This window comes from Cherax quadricarinatus, chromosome 22 (genome assembly GCF_038502225.1).
Source record: "Cherax quadricarinatus isolate ZL_2023a chromosome 22, ASM3850222v1, whole genome shotgun sequence".
NCBI lineage: Eukaryota > Metazoa > Arthropoda > Malacostraca > Decapoda > Parastacidae > Cherax > Cherax quadricarinatus.
In genome coordinates this window covers 6,962,647-6,983,079 of record NC_091313.1, presented here as the reverse complement: position 1 = coordinate 6,983,079, position 20,433 = coordinate 6,962,647, and positions in this window count along the sequence as shown.

Here is a 20,433-nt window from a genome sequence, read left to right as displayed (position 1 = left end):
GCCCCAACACAGACACCCTCACGAGCCCAACACAGACACCCTCATGACCCTAACACAGACACCCTGACGACCCCAACACAGACACCTCCACCCCGAGGTCGTCTTGAGATATTACAATCATCTCAACTTGGTGAAGACTAGTGGCTGAGAGGGAAGCTCAATGCTGGAACACATCACCTTAATGGCCATCGTTCTGGCCTATCTCCGCTCTTCTGATTGCATCTTTTTTATGGAATCAGTAGCAATTAAACTCTTTACTTCATTAGAGGCACCATCGTCTTCTTAATGCTAGTATCAAGGATTTGGTGTCTCATTCACGAAGGTATCAAGGTCCTGGTGCCTCAATGATAAAGGTAATAAAGACCTAACGTCTTTTTAATTGCGGTATCAAGGACCTGACATATCGGTAATACTGATATCAAGGTCCTGTGACTCAGTGAAGGTACCAAGGTCCTCGTGTGTCATTCATGAAAGTATCAAGTTCCTGCTGTCTCATTCATGAAGGCATCAAGATTCTACTGTCTCATTTAAAGTATCAAGAACATAGTCTCAGTAATAAATGTATCAAAGACCTAGTGACTCAGTAACTCTGGTATCAAGGTCCTGGTGTCTCATTAATGAACTTATTAAGAACCTAATGACTCAGTAATGCTGTTATCAAGGGTCTGGTATTTCATTAATTTATCAAGCACCTACTGTCTTCATAAAAGAGGCATTAGGGTCTTGGTCTCTCATTAATTAAGGTATCAAAGATTTAGCGTCTCACTAATGCAGATATCAAGGCTCTTATATGTAAAATTGATGCAAGTATTAAGGTCCATTACCATAATACCTCCATTACTTTTTAGTAATGGAGGTATTAAGGAGGTGTAAGGCATATATCAAGTCTCAATGGTTCAGAAAAGCAAGTAAGGAAGTCCTAGGGTTCCGGTAATGCAGATATCAAGGTCATGGGAACTCAGTAATGTAGACATCAAGGTACTAGTGCCTCATTAATGCACTGTCAAGGTCCTGGTGTCTCTCTAATGCATGTGTCAAGGTCCCAGTGGCTCAGGAATGCAGGTATCAAAGGTCTAGTGGCTCAGGAATGCAAGTATCAAGGGTCTAGTGGCTCAGTAATGAAGATATCAAGGTCCTGGTCACTATGTAATGCGGGTTAAATTCTAGTGAGTCATTAATACAGGTATCAACGCCCAAGTGACTCAGTAATGTAGGTATCAAAGTTCTAGTGACTCAGTTATACAGGTATCAAGGTCCTAATGACTCAGTAATGCAGGTATCAACATGACTGTAGTTGGGAGGAGATGAATGAGATAGTTCTAGGCTTTCGTGTTGCAATAAACACACCAGGAGCTTACAGTGCTGCAGAAAAGTGGACGAGATTCAAGCGAACACGATCACAGGAAGCGCCTTTGCTGCGATCGTATTTACTTGGACCTCCTCTTTTCTGCAGCATTGTAGGTTCCTAATGTGTTGATTGTAACACGAGAAGCCTAGAGCTATCATTCAACTCTCCCCGTGGTTGTTTTGCATCTTGCATTGCTTGTTCGCGACTCGAGTTTTGCAGCTGCCTCCACTACATCATCTCCAGACTCTTGCAAAACTGACAACTCTGACTACATAAATACTTCCTAACATTCCTGTGACTCATCTGAGTTTTCAACTTCCAGTTGTGACCCCTTGTTGCTGTGTCCCATCTCTGATATATTTCGTCTCTATCCACTTTGTCAGTCCTTCCTTCAGTATTTTATATCTCGTTATCATGTCTTCCCTATCCCACCTGTCCTCCAGTACCTTCAGGTTGATTTCCCTTCACCTCTTAAATAACAAAAAAAGGCCCGGTTGGTCAGGTACTGACGTTAGGTGCCTGTTCAGTGCCTTCTTGAAGACAGCCAGGGGTCTATTGGTAATCCCCTTATGTAGGCTGGGAGGCAGTTGAACAGACTTGGACCCCGGACACTTATTGTGTTGTCTCAATGTACTCGTTGCTCCCCTGCTTTTCATTAGGGGAATGTTGCATCTCCTCCCGAGTCTTTTGCTTTCATATGGAGTGATTTTCGTGTGCAGGTTTGGTACCAATCCCTCCAGGATCTTCCAAGTCTATATTATCATGTATCTCTCTCGCCTGCATTCCAGGGAATACAGATCAAGGACCCTCAACCGTTCCCAGTAATATAGGTGCCTTATCGTGACCTTTGCTTTTGAGTGGTGACCTGTACTTAACTCTGTGAAGAAGTGTCTTGTGTGCTCCCCGTGGACTGAACCAAGATGCCCTCCATTGAGCAACTTTACCAGCAGCTTAAGGAAGAATTGAGGGTAGCGAAAATGGAGATACGGCGATTGACCGAGGAAAAAAAGAGGATTCGTAGTAGTCCTCCTGTTTCGAGTCCTCAGGTGAAGAAGGAATCGTCGTCAGTAGCTGGACAGCAGGGGACAAAGTTGACGATCAAGAAGACGAATGGAAAGCCAGAAACGATGAAGAAGAAAGAGACTGCTGTGGAAACTCTTGTGGAAACCTCCAACGCATTCTCGGTGCTACCCGACGAATGTGAGTCGACTACTGGGATCGTCACGACGAACGACAACAAGGAAGGTAAGAATATTGTTGTTGTTGGGGATAGCCAGGTTAGATACATGGATAGGGCATTCTGCTTGAAGGACAGGAGTAGGAGACAGAGGGTTTGCTTTCCTGGGGCTGGGATGGAGGACATTGTTAGCCGGCTTGACAACATCATGAACGGTAATGGGATCAATCCTATTATTTGCCTCAGTGCTGGAGGCAATGATGTAGGCAAGCGTAGAAGTGAGGATTTAGTTAGAAAGTTCAGGACAGCTATAGACATAATTAGGAAGAAGGGGGGGGTGCCCTGTTATATGTGGCATTTTTCCAAGAAGAGGTGTTGGTAATGAATGGTTGTCCAGAGCAATTGATGTTAATTGTTGGCTGGATAAACACACTAAGGATAATGCAGTACCATTCATTGACAACTGGGACAACTTCTATGGCCGAAATGACATGTATGCCAGGGATGGGGTTCACTTATCCAGGGCAGGTGTGGGTTTTCTTGCTAACTCAGTTGAGGGGGTTGTTAGGACTTTAAACTAGGATTAGTTAGAGGTATGGGTTTAGAAATGATAAATAATGAGCATGGACACGTTGACTTATGCTCTGATATTAAGGATCTTAATAGTAACTGTCATGGAGTAACTCTGGGTAATGATAATTTCAGAAATTGTGTAAAAACAAAGATCAATAGGAAAAATGTGCAGAAGAAAAAACATATGATGGTATTTTATGCTAACAGTCGAAGTGCAAGAAATAAAATTAATGAACTACGTTTGGTAGCATGTGCTGGGAACTTTGATATCATTGCATTAACTGAAACGTGGTATGATTTAAAGAGTCGGGATATGACTGCTGAGTGTAATATTCAGGGATTTAAGTTGTTCAATGTGGATAGATGTAATGGGAAGGGGGGAGGAGTTGCATTATATGTTCGAGAAAATATTAATTGTTGCATAAAAACAGGTATAAAAATAGATGGAGCAGTAACAGAATCTGTTTGGGTAGAGTTTGTAGAGGGTCAAGAAAAACTAATTCTAGGTGTAATATACCGACCTCCAGGCTTGGATCACGATAGAGGGAGACTTCTTTGGGACGAAATTGTTAGGGCTTCTGGACACAATAACATAGTCATAGTAGGGGACTTTAACTTTAGTCAAATTGACTGGAATTCTTTGACAGGTAATCTAGAGTCCAGTGACTTTATGGAAACAGTTCAGGACTGTTTTCTGAAGCAGAGCGTAACAGAGCCTACCAGGGGTAATAATTTGCTAGACCTAGTCTTGTCAAATAAGGAAACACTCGTGAATAATCTGGAGATCACTGAAGAGCTTGGTGCAAGTGATCACAAATCCATCACTTTTAGCATTAACTGGGAATGCAAGAATAATGATAATACAGTAAAAATCCCTGATTTTCGTTCTGCCGATTATAATGGACTTAGGGAACACCTGTCTAATCTTGATTGGGGTTATCTAGCTAATGATTTTATTGACGATGATCATACTTATGATTATGAAGGGATCTGCTTTTATGATTTTTTTCTTAATAATGTACACCGTGCCCAGAGTATATACATTCCCCAGAGAGAAATTAGGTCTAATAATAACGATCCCAAATGGGTTAACAGGAGGCTAAAGCATCTATTAGGGGAGAAAAGGGGAATTTATAGGCGCATCAGAAGAGGAGAGGTTAACCTTACTGACCAATGTGTTCAGCTTAAAAGAGAAGTAAAAATGGGCGATTAGAAAGGCTAAACGTGACTATGAAATTAGAGTTGCTAATGAATCAAAGACTAATCCAAAGGGGTTCTTTCAAGTGTATAGGACGAAGGTGAAGGAAAAAGTAGGACCTCTGAAAATTGGGAATGGACAGCTGACTGATAACGAACTGGAAATGTGTTCCTTATTTAATGACTATTTTTTGTCAGTTTTTACACAGGAAGATGTAAATGAGATTCCAGTAATTAACAGTTATTTAGTTCCTGATGAATTTAAATTAACTAATATTACTGTCACGAGGGACATGGTTATTAAACAGATAGACAAACTGAAGCAAAATAAGTCCCCGGGACCCGATGAGCTGTTTTCCAGGGTACTTAAGGAATGCAAGATAGAGCTTAGTCAACCATTAACGAGTGTATTCAATGCGTCCATCCTTACCGATGTTGTGCCAGAGTTGTGGAAGATGGCTAATGTGGTTCCTATATTCAAATCAGGGGATAAGTCCACTCCTTCAAATTACCGTCCAATAAGCCTGACATCTATAGTGGGCAAGTTATTAGAATCAATTATAGCTGACATTATCAGAAGTCACCTTGAAGAGCATAACTTGATAAATGAATCTCAGCATGGATTCACGAGAGGTCGTTCCTGCCTGACAAACTTACTGACGTTCTTCAATAGAACATTTGAGGCAGTTGACAGTGATAAGGAATATGATATTGTTTATTTGGATTTTAGTAAAGCTTTCGATAGAGTACCTCACAAGAGACTCTTAAGAAAAGTGGCAGCTCATGGTATAGGAGGTAAAGTTCTAGCATGGATTGAGGCATGGCTTACCAATAGAAAGCAGAGAGTTACCATTAATGGAGTGAAATCTGAATGGGGATTAGTCACTAGTGGCGTTCCACAAGGATCAGTTTTGGGCCCTCTCTTGTTCATAATTTACATTAATGACCTTGATGAAGGGATTACGAGTGACATGAGTAAGTTTGCTGATGATACAAAGATAGGCCGTATAATTCACTCTGAGGAGGACGTCAATGAACTCCAGGACGATTTGGACAAATTAATGTCTTGGTCTGAAAAATGGCAGATGAAGTTCAATGTGGATAAGTGTAAGGTACTTGCCGAATACAGAAAGTAGGCAGGAACAGTAGAGATGTGAAGACGATGTAATCAGTCCATCACCCTTGTAGTCGTAGAATTTGAGGTTGTCAGTCCCTCGGCCTGGAGAAGTTCAGTTCCATAGTCAGGAACTATCTGAAGATCAAGCAGTGTATGTATGTATAATGTTCGCCAAGACCGTAGTCCTGGCACGGGTCTCAATCTTGCGATGACCCGTCTCTGGCTCCCGAGGGAGAAAGGTTTCTACAATGATGCGACATATGCTGTTCAAGCACTCTTCTGGTCAGTTCAACTGGTGCATCTCATAAGCGACAACACCGTATGTACTCCTAACTGTGGACACTAGCGAGGAGGAGGATATGTCGTTATCACAGGTAACAGCTTGTCTGGTTCGTTGACTCCATGGTACACTAGTGTGGCCGCAGTCATCTCTGGGTCCTCTTCGGGAGGGAATATCACTCCTAGTTGCCTGCGGAGTGTCTCAGTAACTTCGCACTCCAGAAGATAGTGTGTTAGGGGCCGCTGGACAACGTGCTGACAGTACTGGCACATCTCCTCCTCAGCCTTGTCTACCATCATCTTGGCTGTGGGAAAGCCCAAACGAAGCCGATGGATGGCGGTACACTGCGCTCTGGACCAGCTTCTATCATATGGAGGGGGTTCTCCCTGAGTCGCTGCTCGGTACCACTGTTGAGATGGGGTATCACCTAAGACCTCCCCCATAAGTTTCATGGCTCTGGCAGCCACCAGTTTGGTCTGTCGTAGGCTGATTGGGACAGTAATCCCAACATGTGGATAGTCTGTTGCTGCCTTGGCTGCATCATCTGCCGCCTCATTTCCCCGGATGCCAGCATGGCTGGGGATCCAGTTCAATGTCGATCTGTTACCCTGAACTTCTAAGGCTGTCATTATGCTCAGGATCGATGTGATGAGGTGAACATTGTCCTGTGGTTGAGGATGGGAGAGGGCATTGATTGCAGACGTGGAATCAACATGTATGACAGGTCGGAGTCGATGTCGTAGGGCATGTGACAATGCCTGCTGAATCGCCACCAACTCAGCTTGAAGGATCGTGCAGTGGTCAGGGAGTCGCCAGCCTTGTGTGTGACCATTGTGGTACAGTCCAGCTGCTGCTCTCTTCCTGTCAGGGTCGACAGAACCATCTGTGAAATACACTGCACATGTGCCTCCCTCTGCCAGTGCCATGCTTGTCTCAGCATGATTGCTGAGAGTGTCTTGACTGCAGAGACGCTTAGAGATGGGTAGCTGCATGATGCAAACATCGGCTGGATCTGGGCGCCAGGGAGGTGGTGGATGGTACCCAGCAACAGGAAGGTCACAACTCTTCTCAAGGAGTAGTTGTATAGGCAGCAGCTTCTGCCCAGCAGCACAAAACGAACGAATCCAGGAGTAGTCCGTGAAGAGTGTGGGATCTTGTGACATGGTTGTCAATATCCGTCTCCTTAGTGGGGTACCTTGCTGCCTGTGCAGAATCGTGGCCACTTTGCAGGCGTTTATGTATCTTACTCTGTCAGCCAAGGAAGGAAGCCGGGCCTCAGATCTGAGACATACTGTGTTGGTCCAGATGGGGGCCCCAAGCATAGTTCTTATCGCCTGATTTTGTACGACCTCCACTCTTTGCCTGCTCTGCGGGAAGAGATGAGCTAAAGCCGGTGCACCGTAGTCAATGAGCGAGCGTATAGCTTGTATATAGTACAAGCGAAGTACATCTTTGCTTGCCCCTGCACGGTGCCTCGTCATGGCTCTCATGGCGTTGAGTCTGAGTAGAGCACGTGACCTGACATACTCGGCCTGTTTCTGAAAGGTCAGCTTTTTATCAATGTAGATTCCCAAGTACAGGTAGGAGCCTGTCCACTCAAGTTCTATATCCTGAATACGTAATCTATTCACAGGATCTGGTCCCTTGAACATCATTGCAAGAGATTTCTCGGCCGAGATCTTGAGGCCTAGTTCCTTGCAAGACTGTGTAATTAGGTCCAAAGCTCTCTGAGCCTGTCGTTCTAAATTGCCTTTCCCATTCACTACGAGTGCAAGATCATCAGCATAGCTGAGGAGCTGTGTACCACTATGAAAGGGAAGGCTCACAAGTTCCTGCATAAGGATGTTAAACAGGGTAGGACTGAGCACACCTCCTTGTGGTGTACCGTTTTCCAGGGATTTAAAGGAAGAGTAGTGTCCCTGAAAGCTGACACAGGCCTGCCTGCCCCTAAGGTAGGACTCTATCCAGGCCAGGAGGCGTCCTTTGATTCCCTTCCGAGCTAGTATTGCCAGAATTGCTGTGGGGCTGGCTAGCTCAAATGCCTTTTCAAGGTCGAGGTAGACGACAATACTAGGTTTTTTGTTACTGTCAGCAATCTGGCTTAGTAGAGTGGTTATGCACTCTGCTGTACCCACTCCTTTGGTGAAGCCAAATATGTGATGATGAGAGGGTCCAAGTTTCCATAGGAGGCGGTTTAACACCATCCTCTCAGCAGTCTTGGCTAAGCAGCTGGTCAGCGATATGGGTCTCATACTGCCTGGGTCCTTGGGCTTTGGAATTGGTACGATGGTAGCTTTCTTCCAAGCTGCTGGGAGTGTCCTGGCCCTCCACGACTTGTTAATGACGTCTAGTATGGCCTCCCATCCACTCTGCCCAGCCCGTGCAATCATGGAGTACGTAACACCATCGATGCCCGGGGCAGTGTCACCTGTGTTCTTAATGGCACGTCGGAGTTCCAAGTCCGTGAGGTCTTCATCAGTCACATCTTCCGACTCACATGCAGCTTGTATCGTTAGCTGGCGCTGTGGCAGAAGATCCGTCTGTATATTCCGGATGTCCTGTGGGAGCTGAGTGGAGGCTCCCCTGGAAGTGAAAAGCTCCACTAGTTTCTCAGCTTCCTGGGATGGGTTCGGGTGTGCTGGTGGCCTCGGCTTGCTCTTGCCAGTTGCTATGTTGAGCTTGCCCCATATCTCAGATAAGGTGGTGTGATGCCCGAATGTTGAGCACCACTCCAGCCATTTCTCAGTTTTTACTCTGAGAGAGACTCTGCGGGCATGCTGCACAATGGCTCTCAGAGTATTCCTGTTCTCTGCCGTAGGGTTACGCCTGTATAGCTTCCTAAAAGAGTTGATGCGGTGGTTCTGCTCCCGCACCTCGTCGTTGTAGAACCACCAGTCTCTTTTGTGAGTGCGTCCTGCGGACTTCTTTGGAATTGCGCACTCTGCTGCCTGGATGAGAACAGTGATTAGCTCCTGTTCAGCCGTATCACAGTCTTCAGATAGAGAGTATGTGGACCACCAGTCATGAAGATAATCCTGGAACACCTTCCAGTTGGCCCTCTTTACGTCCCATCTAGGAGGCAGCACAACTGTGGGAGGCCTGTTGATGTTGAAGGTGGTGATCACTGCAAAGTGGTCACTGACAAGGTGAGGATGGGTTTCCCATGTGGCTCCTGCTGCGAGTTGTCTTGACCCGAAGGTAAGGTCGAGGCAGCCACCCAACAGGTGTGTGGGGTCTCCATTGTTTAGCAACTTTACCTCTGGAATATCGTGTAGGAGCATTGCTATGTGTCTGCCAGCAGCATTGGTTGCTGAGTGAGAGTGCAGCATTGGGTGATGTGCGTTGAAATCTCCACCCACAATAATACACTCAGTGCGTGCTAGTGCGAGGAGCTCTGCAATGTCGAGGGTGTGTCTTGGGTTCTTGTAGATGTTATAGATGGTAATGGGCGCCCCAGGTATGTGCACAAGGATGGCCTGTACCTCGACATCCTCCCCACAGTCCACAGGGTTGGCTATAACCTCGTGAGGTATTGTATTGGATACAAATACAGCTGTGCCTCTGCAGTGAACGCCCGGGTCCATGTGCCGAAAATACCCAGCAAAACCGGGTAGTCTTGGGCACATAGTCGGGACAGTCAGAGTTTCTTGTAGCAAGACGATGTCAACCTGATCCCGAATTACTGCCTCCAGCAAGAGGTGCTGTTTGCCCCTCAGGCCCTGAATGTTCCATTGTAGGACCTTGAGGGTGTGATTTGGTACCGAGGTTATTCCATCGCTGTTGTTTCCTGAGCTGGAGACTGAGTCCTGCCCGCTCTGAGAACCTGCAAATTCATGGCATCCACTGTCTCCTCTTCGGTCAGAAAGCACACTCTCAGGAGAGTACTGACCATCTGCCGGAATGCGCTCTGTTGTTCCGTGGAGTTGATTGTGTTGCAAATAAGATCCGTGAACACCTTGATGAGTGCTACGAGATCCTCCCTGGTGAGGGCCTGCTTTGGAGTTGGGTTCGAAACAGTGGATATTATCTGGGCTGTTGTGGTCTGTAGGGACTGCTGAGGGTTGGATTTCTTTATTGTATGCACCGTGGTCTGTTGCTGTATACCAGGTTGGGTAGCCGGGATCTGCTGGTGAGGTGCCAGTTGAGTCTGCAAAGCGCCTGTGCCGGGTAAGGAGTGCCTGCGTTGTCGTGCTATGGCCGGTGGGGGCTCGTTTAGTGCCGCCTGCTGATCGCATTGACCAGATGCACCCTGTTGACGCCTCCTGTTCCTCTTGTTTCTGTTTCTTCGTTGAGGTAGGGGTGCAGGAGGTTCTTGACCTTGACGCCTGGTTGAGGCTTCTAGGGTTGGGAATTCCTGGGCATTGACTTGGGTTAGCTGCTGAGAGATCTGCGGTATGGCAGGGTTCTCTGCACCCATCGTTTGCTGAGAGTGATGATCCGTCGTAGCCTGTTGCCGAGTTTTTGGCGTCTTCCAGACTTCTTGAATTCTGGCGAGCCTCTCGGGGCATCGAGGATTCCAGGCATGGTGTTTCTGCCTGCAGTTCGGGCATTGTGGAGTGGGTGGCGATGCATTTTTCAGCTTGGTGATGCATTCCTCGGTAGGGTGGTGCTGGCTGCAGACACCGCAGATTACTCTGTTCGGACAGAGTGCACCCAGGTGTCCATAACGCTGACACTTGAAACAGCGAACTGGTTCTGCTGTGAAGGTCCTGACATCGTACCTGCCCCAAGAACCGAGGTCCAGCTGGGATGGCAGTGGTCCTACATGCTGAATGAGGACCTGTCGGGTTGGTGCGTTGCCTGCCGTCTTTGCCTTGAGACGTTGAGCTGACACCACACTGGGGTGAGCTGCTACTGCCTCGATGGGCATCATCAGCGGGTATCGCATCACTACACCCTTGGTGATCTTCTGCCGAGAGTCCAGTTCCTCCAGGGTGAATGAGCGATCTGTCTCCATGACTCTCTTCAAGGTGGTATACATTTCCTTGTTGAGAGGAGTCAATATTGGTTCTCCCCTCAAGTTGAACCATATCTTGAACTTCAGGTTGTGTCGTGATTCCAGGTATGAAACAACCCCATAGTGGGTTCTGTGGTCCCCGTAAGACTTCACCTTGAATTTGCCAGGTCGGTTGAGCTGGTTTGCCTGCTCCTTGGACGGATGGCGCTTCTTCTTCTTGTCCACAGTGTTCCATCCCTCTTGGTTTTCGGGGGGTGCGGTGTTTATTTCCGCACCTGTTTCTATTGTCGCTGGCTCCATGGTTGGGACTGTCAGATCTGCTACAATGTGAGCAGGATCTTCCTCTTCCTCTCGCAACTTCTTCGCTAGAATTTCGCCCCACATTTCCAAATCTGAGTCCTCCGTCGTGTTCATGGAGCATCGTGACCTCTTCTTTTCGGCAGAAGCCATGTGCCTATCTTGTGATAAGGTAGTGAACTCCGTGAACTGAGTGACGTGAAGATCAAGCGACAGTGCGGAGACTTAAATACTGTCGGAAGGAGAGGTGCAGAGTAGTAGTAGTAGTAGTAGTAGTAGTGAGAATGTAACCACTGATAGGTCATGTCCCTCTCAGATCCAACACTTCTCACTTGAAAGGGTTGTCTAAGGCGTTTTCTGTACCAAGAGGCCATGTGTTGCAGTGTCTGACAAGATGAACATCAAAATGGTATACAATACCGACAGGTTGGTAGGTAAGACACATAGGCAACAGTTAGGCAACTTTATTCCGAAACGTTTCGCCTACACAGTAGGCTTCTTCAGTCGAATACAGAAAGTAGGCAGGAACAGTAGAGTTACATCGTCTTCACATCTCTACTGTTCCTGCCTACTTTCTGTATTCGACTGAAGAAGCCTACTGTTTCCACTTATCTGGCACCATGCCAGTTTGTAGTGATATGTTGAAAAGATTAGCCAAAGGTGTGCTAAGCTCCTCTTTACATTCCTTTAGAACCCTTGCATACAGTTCATCAGGGCCTGGGGATTTGTTAGGTTTTAATTTATCTATTTGCCTAAGGACCATGTCACTTGTGACCCTAATCGTGCACAGTTTATTATCGTCCTGTTAGGTAAGACACATATGCAACAGTTAGACAACTTTATTCCGAAACGTTTCGCCTACACAGGAGGCTTCTTCAGTCGAATACAGAAAATAGGCAGGAACAGTAGAGATGTGAAGACGATGTAATCAGTCCATCACCCTTGTAGTCGTAGAATTTGAGGTTGTCAGTCCCTCGGCCTGGAGAAGTTCAGTTCCATAGTCAGGAACTATCTGAAGATCAAGCGACAGTGCGGAGACTTAAATACTGTCGGAAGGAGAGGTGCATAGTAGTAGTAGTAGTAGTAGTAGTAGTAGTAGTAGTGAGAATGTAACCACTGAAAGGTCATGTCCCTCTCAGATCTAACACTTCTCACTTGAAAAGCTTGTCCAAGGTGTTTTCTGTACCAAGATGCCATGTGTTGCAGTGTCTGACAAGATGAACATCAAAATGGTATACAATACCGACAGGTTGTTAGGTAAGACACATATGCAACAGTTAGACAACTTTATTCCGAAACGTTTCGCCTACACAGTAGGCTTCTTCAGTCGAATACAGAAAATAGGCAGGAACAGTAGATATGTGAAGACGATGTAATCAGTCCATCACCCTTGTAGTCGTAGAATTTGAGGTTGTCAGTCCCTCGGCCTGGAGAAGTTCAGTTCCATAGTCAGGAACTATCTCTACTGTTCCTGCCTATTTTCTGTATTCGACTGAAGAAGCCTACTGTGTAGGCGAAACGTTTCGGAATAAAGTTGTCTAACTGTTGCATATGTGTCTTACCTAACAACCTGTCGGTATTGTATACCATTTTGATGTTCATCTTGTCAGACACTGCAACACATGGCATCTTGGTACAGAAAACACCTTGGACAAGCTTTTCAAGTGAGAAGTGTTAGATCTGAGAGGGACATGACCTTTCAGTGGTTACATTCTCACTACTACTACTACTACTACTACTACTACTACTACTACTACTACTACTACTACTACTACTACTACTACTACTACTACTACTACTACTCTGCACCTCTCCTTCCGACAGTATTTAAGTCTCCGCACTGTCGCTTGATCTTCAGATAGTTCCTGACTATGGAACTGAACTTCTCCAGGCCGAGGGACTGACAACCTCAAATTCTACGACTACAAGGGTGATGGACTGATTACATCGTCTTCACATCTCTACTGTTCCTGCCTATTTTCTGTATTCGACTGAAGAAGCCTACTGTGTAGGCGAAACGTTTCGGAATAAAGTTGTCTAACTGTTGCATATGTGTCTTACCTAACAACCTGTCGGTATTTTATACCATTATCGTCCTGTTCTACATAATTTATCATTACTGGAATATCGCTGGTATCCTCCTGTGTAAAAACTGAGAGGAAGTATGTGTTAAAAATTCTACACATTTCCTTATCACTGTCAGTGAGCTGACCCGAGGAACTTTTGAGTGGTAAGCAGCAACCTTAAACCAAGACAGCAATGTTAGGTAAGACACATATGCAACAGTTAGGTATCTTTATTTCGAAACGTTTCGCCTACACAGTAGGCTTCTTCAGTCGAGTACAGAAAAGTTGATAGAAGCAGAAGTTACTTGAAGACGATGTAATCAGTCCATCACCCTTAAAGTTTTGAGGTGGTCAGTCCCTCAGTCTGGAGAAGAGCATTGTTCCGTTGTCTGAAACAATATGGAGTTGAAGTGACAGGATGGAGCCTTATATAGCGCCAGGAGGTGAGGCGTAGGTCACTTTGGAAGGTCAGGTCCCTCTCAAATCCAGCCGTTCTCACTAGTAGAGGTTGTCGAAATTGATTTCAGGTCTGTACCAAGATACCCTTGTGTTGCAGTGTCTGACAGATTGAACATTAAAATGGTATCAAATACCGACAGGTTGTTAGGTAAGACACATATGCAACAGTTAGGTATCTTTATTTCGAAACGTTTCGCCTACACAGTATACTTCTTCAGTCGAGTACAAAAAAGTTGATAGAAGCAGAAGTTATTTGAAGACGATGTAATCAGTCCATCACCCTTAAAGTTTTGAGGTGGTCAGTCCCTCAGTCTGGAGAAAAGCATTGTTCCGTAGTCTGAAACAATATGGAGTAGAAGTGACAGGACGGAGCCTCATATAGCTCCAGGAGGGGAGACGTAGGTCACTAGTAGAACGCAGATGTTGGGAGAAGCCTACTGTGTAGGCGAAACGTTTCGAAATAAAGATACCTAACTGTTGCATATGTGTCTTACCTAACAACCTGTGGGTATTTGATACCATTTTAATGTTCCATCTGTCAGACACTGCAACACAAGGGTATCTTGGTACAGACCTGAAATCAACTTCGACAACCTCTACTAGTGAGAACGGCTGGATTTGAGAGGGATCTGACCTCCCAACATCTGTGTTCTACTAGTGACCTACGTCTCACCTCCTGGAGCTATATGAGGCTCCGTCCTGTCACTTCAACTCCATATTGTTTCAGACTACGGAACAATGCTTTTCTCCAGACTGAGGGACTGACCACCTCAAAACTTTAAGGGTGATGGACTGATTACATCGTCTTCAAGTAACTTCTGCTTCTATCAACTTTTTTGTACTCGACTGAAGAAGTATACTGTGTAGGCGAAACGTTTCGAAATAAAGATACCTAACTGTTGCATATGTGTCTTACCTAACAACCTGTCGGTATTTGATACCATTTTAATGTTCAATCTGTCAGACACTGCAACACAAGGGTATGGAAATAAATGGTATAAAATACCGACACAATGGAAATATAAACACAAATGCAGTATAATGTGATCCTTTATTGACAACGTTTCACCCACACAGTGGGCTTTTTCAAGTCACACACGGATCTACCTGGGGTTGGAAGGTACGAGGGTATTTATAGGCATGTTCAGAATGTTGAGGTCAGGTGGAGAATGCTGCATCTGATGATCTACCGGGTGGGGTTATAGTCTTGGGTAGCTTGGCAGGGGTATTGGACAAGTTGTGAGTAGGCCTTCTGCAGTGTTCTATGTTCTTATGTGGGATAGCGATGAAGAAGTTTCTTGGCGAGTGGTTCAGCTATGTTATAGAAGCCATTGTTCTGGTTGAAATTGTTGGTTGTAGAGATGAGCGATGATTCCAGGATTCTTCTGTATTGAGTGTTGTCTTCTGTGGCTATAAGTCTTGAGTTTCTGTAGTTAATTAAATGGTTGTGTGAATTGCGATGTTGTACACAGGCATTCCTTGTATCGTCAGTCCTGCTTGCATATTGGTGTTCTGAAATACGTGTTTGGAGGTCTCTTGACCTGACGTGACTTCCCTATTCACCAAAGTACCTACTACACAAGCCATCGATCTCTTGCGCAGGAAAATTGACGATTCACTTGATCTTCCCATTCCAGCCAGCGATTTCATCGACCTTGTTGAACTATGTGTTGGCTTTACGTGTTTCTCTTTCGAAAATCACCTCTTTCAGCAGACTTTTGGACTACCCATGGGTTCGCCACTCAGTGCAGTCCTGGCGAACCTATACATGGAACATCTAGAAGCCGAACGTTTCTCCACCATTATTCCTTCGTCTGTCACCTGGCTCCGTTATGTTGACGACATTCTCCTCATAACTCCTAAACGCTTCAACGTTCAAGCTCTCCAAGACAAGCTCAACCAGGTCGAGCCTTCAATCCAGTTCACACTTGAAGAAGAAGTCGACAACACTCTTCCTTTCCTTGATGTTCTGCTCTGCAAAGCTGACCACGAACTTCGTTTTAAAGTCTATCGAAAACCCACCAACCAAAACGATCTTCTCCACTTCTACTCTCACCACGACACCAAAACTAAACGTGGTGTAATTATAGGCTTCTTCCTACGTGCACTCAGAATCTGCAGCAATGAGTTCCTTGAGGAAGAATGCACTATAATTGAACAAGTATTTTCTAAACTCCACTATCCTCGTCACTTCATCAGAGACTGCAGACGGCGGGCATTAAACATCTTCAACACACCCAGAGAAGACACTGCCGAGAAGAGATACATAGTCCTCCCAACCAACTCCATTGCCAAACATGTTTCCAACATCTTTGCGAAAACATCATTCCAAGTATCTACCTCCACAACCACGACCATCAAGGACATCACCAGTAGTAGACAGGACAAGCCTCCATCCTCTGCAGGGGTATACATAATCCCTTGTAATGACTGTAACAAATTATATGTGGGCGAAACATCAAGAGACCTCCAAACACGTATTTCAGAACACCAATATGCAAGCAGGACTGACGATACAAGGAATGCCTGTGTACAACATCGCAATTCACACAACCATTTAATTAACTACAGAAACTCAAGACTTATAGCCACAGAAGACAACACTCAATACAGAAGAATCCTGGAATCATCGCTCATCTCTACAACCAACAATTTCAACCAGAACAATGGCTTCTATAACATAGCTGAACCACTCGCCAAGAAACTTCTTCATCGCTATCCCACATAAGAACATAGAACACTGCAGAAGGCCTACTCACAACTTGTCCAATACCCCTGCCAAGCTACCCAAGACTCTATAACCCCACCCGGTAGATCATCAGATGCAGCATTCTCCACCTGACCTCAACATTCTGAACATGCCTATAAATACCCTCGTACCTTCCAACCCCAGGTAGATCCGTGTGTGACTTGAAAAAGCCCACTGTGTGGGTGAAACGTTGTCAATAAAGGATCACATTATACTGCATTTGTGTTTATATTTCCAACACAAGGGTATCTTGGTACAGACCTGAAATCAATTTCGACCTCTACTAGTGAGAACGGCTGGATTTGAGAGGGACCTGACCTTCCAAAGTGACCTACGCCTCACCTCCTGGCGCTATATAAGGCTCCATCCTGTCACTTCAACTCCATATTGTTTCAGACTACGGAACAATGCTCTTCTCCAGACTGAGGGACTGACCACCTCAAAACTTTAAGGGTGATGGACTGATTACATCGTCTTCAAGTAACTTCTGCTTCTATCAACTTTTCTGTACTCGACTGAAGAAGCCTACTGTGTAGGCGAAACGTTTCGAAATAAAGATACCTAACTGTTGCATATGTGTCTTACCTAACAACCTGTCGGTATTGTATACCATTTTGATGTTTGTCCAAATCGTCCTGGAGTTCATTGATATCCTCCTCAGAGTGAATTATACGGCCTATCTTTGTATCATCAGCAAATTTACTCATGTCACTCGTAATCCCTTCATCAAGGTCATTAATGAGGAAATGGTATGATTCTGGCACAAGTGCAGGAATCTACACTATACCATGTGGGGGGTGTGACAAAGTATATGTAGGGGAAACAGCCAGAACTCTGGACATTAGAATAGCAGAACACAAAAATGCTTGCAGAAATGATGACCGCAAAACGCATGTGTTCAACATAGAGACGATGTTGGACACCTCATGAAATTCAATGAAGCTAAACTAGTTATTAAAGAAGACGACTTAAGACGGAGAAAATGCATTGAAGCTGCACTAATTTCTGTCAGTAACACTATAAAGCAAAAATCCGGTAGTTACAGTATTTCAAAATTACTAAGCAAGAGGATATTACCCATGAACATTAAAATGGTATAAAATACCGACAGATTGTTAGGTAAGACACATATGCAACAGTTAGGTAACGTTTCGTCTACACAGTAGGCTTCTTCAGTCAAGTACAGAAAAGTTGATAGAAGCAGAAGATACTTGAAGACGATGTAATCAGTCCATCACCCTTAAAGTTTTGAGGTGGTCAGTCCCTCAGTCTGGAGAAGAGCATTGTCCCATAGTATGAAACAATATGATAAAGCTACTGGAGAGCGAAACGTTGCCACAATAAATGTCACATTAGTTGCACTTGTGTCCTTTTACTTTACATATTGTCGGTAATTCTACCAACTTTATTACATACCTAACTGTTGCATATGTGTCTTACCTAACACCCATCCTGGGAACTGGTGTTACTTGATGCCAGCAGGTCCCTCTCTAACCTCACCTCCTTAGTTCCATTACTACTACTACTACTATTACCACCTCTACCCACGCTTCACCTCACCTGACTCCCACCACTATATATATGTGTGTTTTCTTAGTTTTCTCTGTATTAGGACTGAAGAAGCCACTCGTGGCGAAACGTTTCCTTTAATAAATGTCCTGAACTGTACATAAGTGTCTTTTTCCACACAAGGTCATTAATGTAAATTATGAACAAGAGAGGGCCTAAAACTGATCCTTGTGGAACGCCACTAGTGACTAATCCCCATTCAGATTTCACTCCATTAATGGTAACTCTCTTCCCAGTGGGGTGATAGAGGCTAGGACCTTGGGTAGCTTTAAGAAGAGACTGGACAAATATATGAGTGGGAGGGGCTGGGTTTGAATGGTGTCATTGGGTACGGGTGTTATTTCTTGGGTAGATTTAGGTAGAGGTCGTTTTGATAAGGACCTGCCTCGCATGAGCCAGTAGGCCTTCTGCAGTGTTCCTACATTCTTATGTTCTTATATGCCGTGAAAGTTCTTTGTACACTCTCCAGGTCTGCAATGTCGCAAGCCTTGAAGGGGGCCGTTAGTGTACAGCAGTATTCCAGCCTAGAGGGCACAAGCGATTTGAAGAGAATCATCATGGGATTGGCGTCCCTAGTTTTGAAGGTTCTCATTGCTCATCCTATCATTTTCCTAGCAGATTTGGTGGATACATTGTTGTGGTCTTTGAAGGCGAGGTCCTCTGATATTATCACTCCCAGGTCCTTCACATTACTTCTCCGTTCTATTGTATGGTTAGAATTTGTCGTATACCCTGATACATTCTTAATTTCCTCAAGTTTTTCATATCTGAGTAGCTGAAATTTCTCCTCGTTGAACTTCATATTGTTATGAGTGGCTCATTCGAATATTTGGTTGATGTCCGCTTGGAGTCTCGCGGTGTCTTCGATGAAGGTCACTGCCATGGTAATCCGGGTGTCATCCGCAAAGGAAGACACGGAGCTATGACTTATATCTCTGTCTGTCAGAAATGAGGATGAAGAATAGAATGGGAGCGAGTACTGTGCCTTGTGGAACAGAGCTTTTTACCGTGGCTGCCTGGGACTTTACTCTGTTTACTATTACTCTTTGTGCCCTATTTGTCAGGAAGTTATAGATACATCTACCAACTTTTCCTGTTATTCCTTTATCACGCATTTTGTGTGCTATTACACCATGGTCACACTTGTCGAAATCTTTTGCAAAGTCTGTGTATAGTACATCTGTATTTTGTTTATCCTCTACAGCATCTAGGACCTTGTCATAGTGGTCCAGTAGCTGGGATAGGCAGGAGCGACCTGCTCTAAACCCGTGTTGCCATGGGTTGTGTAACTGATGGGTATCTAGGTGGTTGGTTATCTTGCTTCTTAGAACCCTCCCAAAGATTTTTATGATATGGGTTGTTAGTGCTATCGGTCTGTAGTTCTTTGCAATTGCTTTACTGCCACCTTTGTGGAGTGGGGCTATGTCATAGGAACATAAGAAAGAAGGAACACTGCAACAGGCCCACTGACCCATGCGGAGCAGGTCCATGAACCTCCCCCCCCCCCAGATTAGCCCAATGACCCACCCAGTCTGGTCACCTCCACTCAAGAATGGAGCACGGCACCAGACCTAGCAGCACAAGCTAGTCAGGTCCAACTCACACCCACCCACACCCACTCATGTATTTATTTAACCTATTTTTAAAACTACACAACGTTTCAGCTTGAATAACTGTACTCGGCAGTTTGTTCCACTCATCCACAACTCTATTACCAAACCAGTGCTTTCCTATATCCTTCCTGAATCTGAATTTTTCCAACTTGAAACCATTGATGCGAGTCCTGTCTTGGCTGGAAATTTTCAGCACGCTGTTTTCATCATCTTTATTTATTCCTGTTTTCCATTTATACACCTCGATCATATCCCCCCTAATTCTACGCCTTTCGAGAGAGTGCAGATTCAGGGCCCTCAGTCTTTCCTCATGGGGAAGATTTCTGATACATGGGATCATCTTTGCCATCCTCCTCTGTACGTTTTCCAGAGCATTTATATCCACTCTGTAATACGGTGACCAGAACTGAGCAGCATAGTCTAAATGAGGCCTAGCAAAGGATATATAGAGTTGTAAAGTAAAAGGACACAAATGCAACTAATGTGACTTTTATTGTGGCAACGTTTCGCTCTCCATGAACTTTGTCAAGCTGATAAATTAGACACGTGTGCAACTCTTGGGTATCTTTATTGCGGAAACGTTTCGCCACACAGTGGTTTCATCAGTCCATACGTAGGAGAAACTTGAAGAACAGGAGGAGAATGAGGTAATCAGTCCCTCAACCTTGAGTCGATGTGTTCAGTCCATCAGTCTTGAGTAGAGTACGGCATATGAGCGGAGAAGCAGCTTATAAACCGTATGGCAGGAGAGGTGCAGCAGTCATGACTGCTGCACCTCTCCTGCCTGAACACATCGACTGCACTGGACTGAACACATCGACTCAAGGTTGAGGGACTGATTACCTCATTCTCCTCCTGTTCTTCAAGTTTCTCCTATGTATGGACTGATGAAGCCACTGTGTGGCGAAACGTTTCCTCAATAAAGATACCCAAGAGTTGCACATGTGTCTAATTTATCAACATGTCGGTTCTCTGAACCATTCATCTACAAAGCTTTATCAAGCCATTACAAACAATACATGGACACAGAG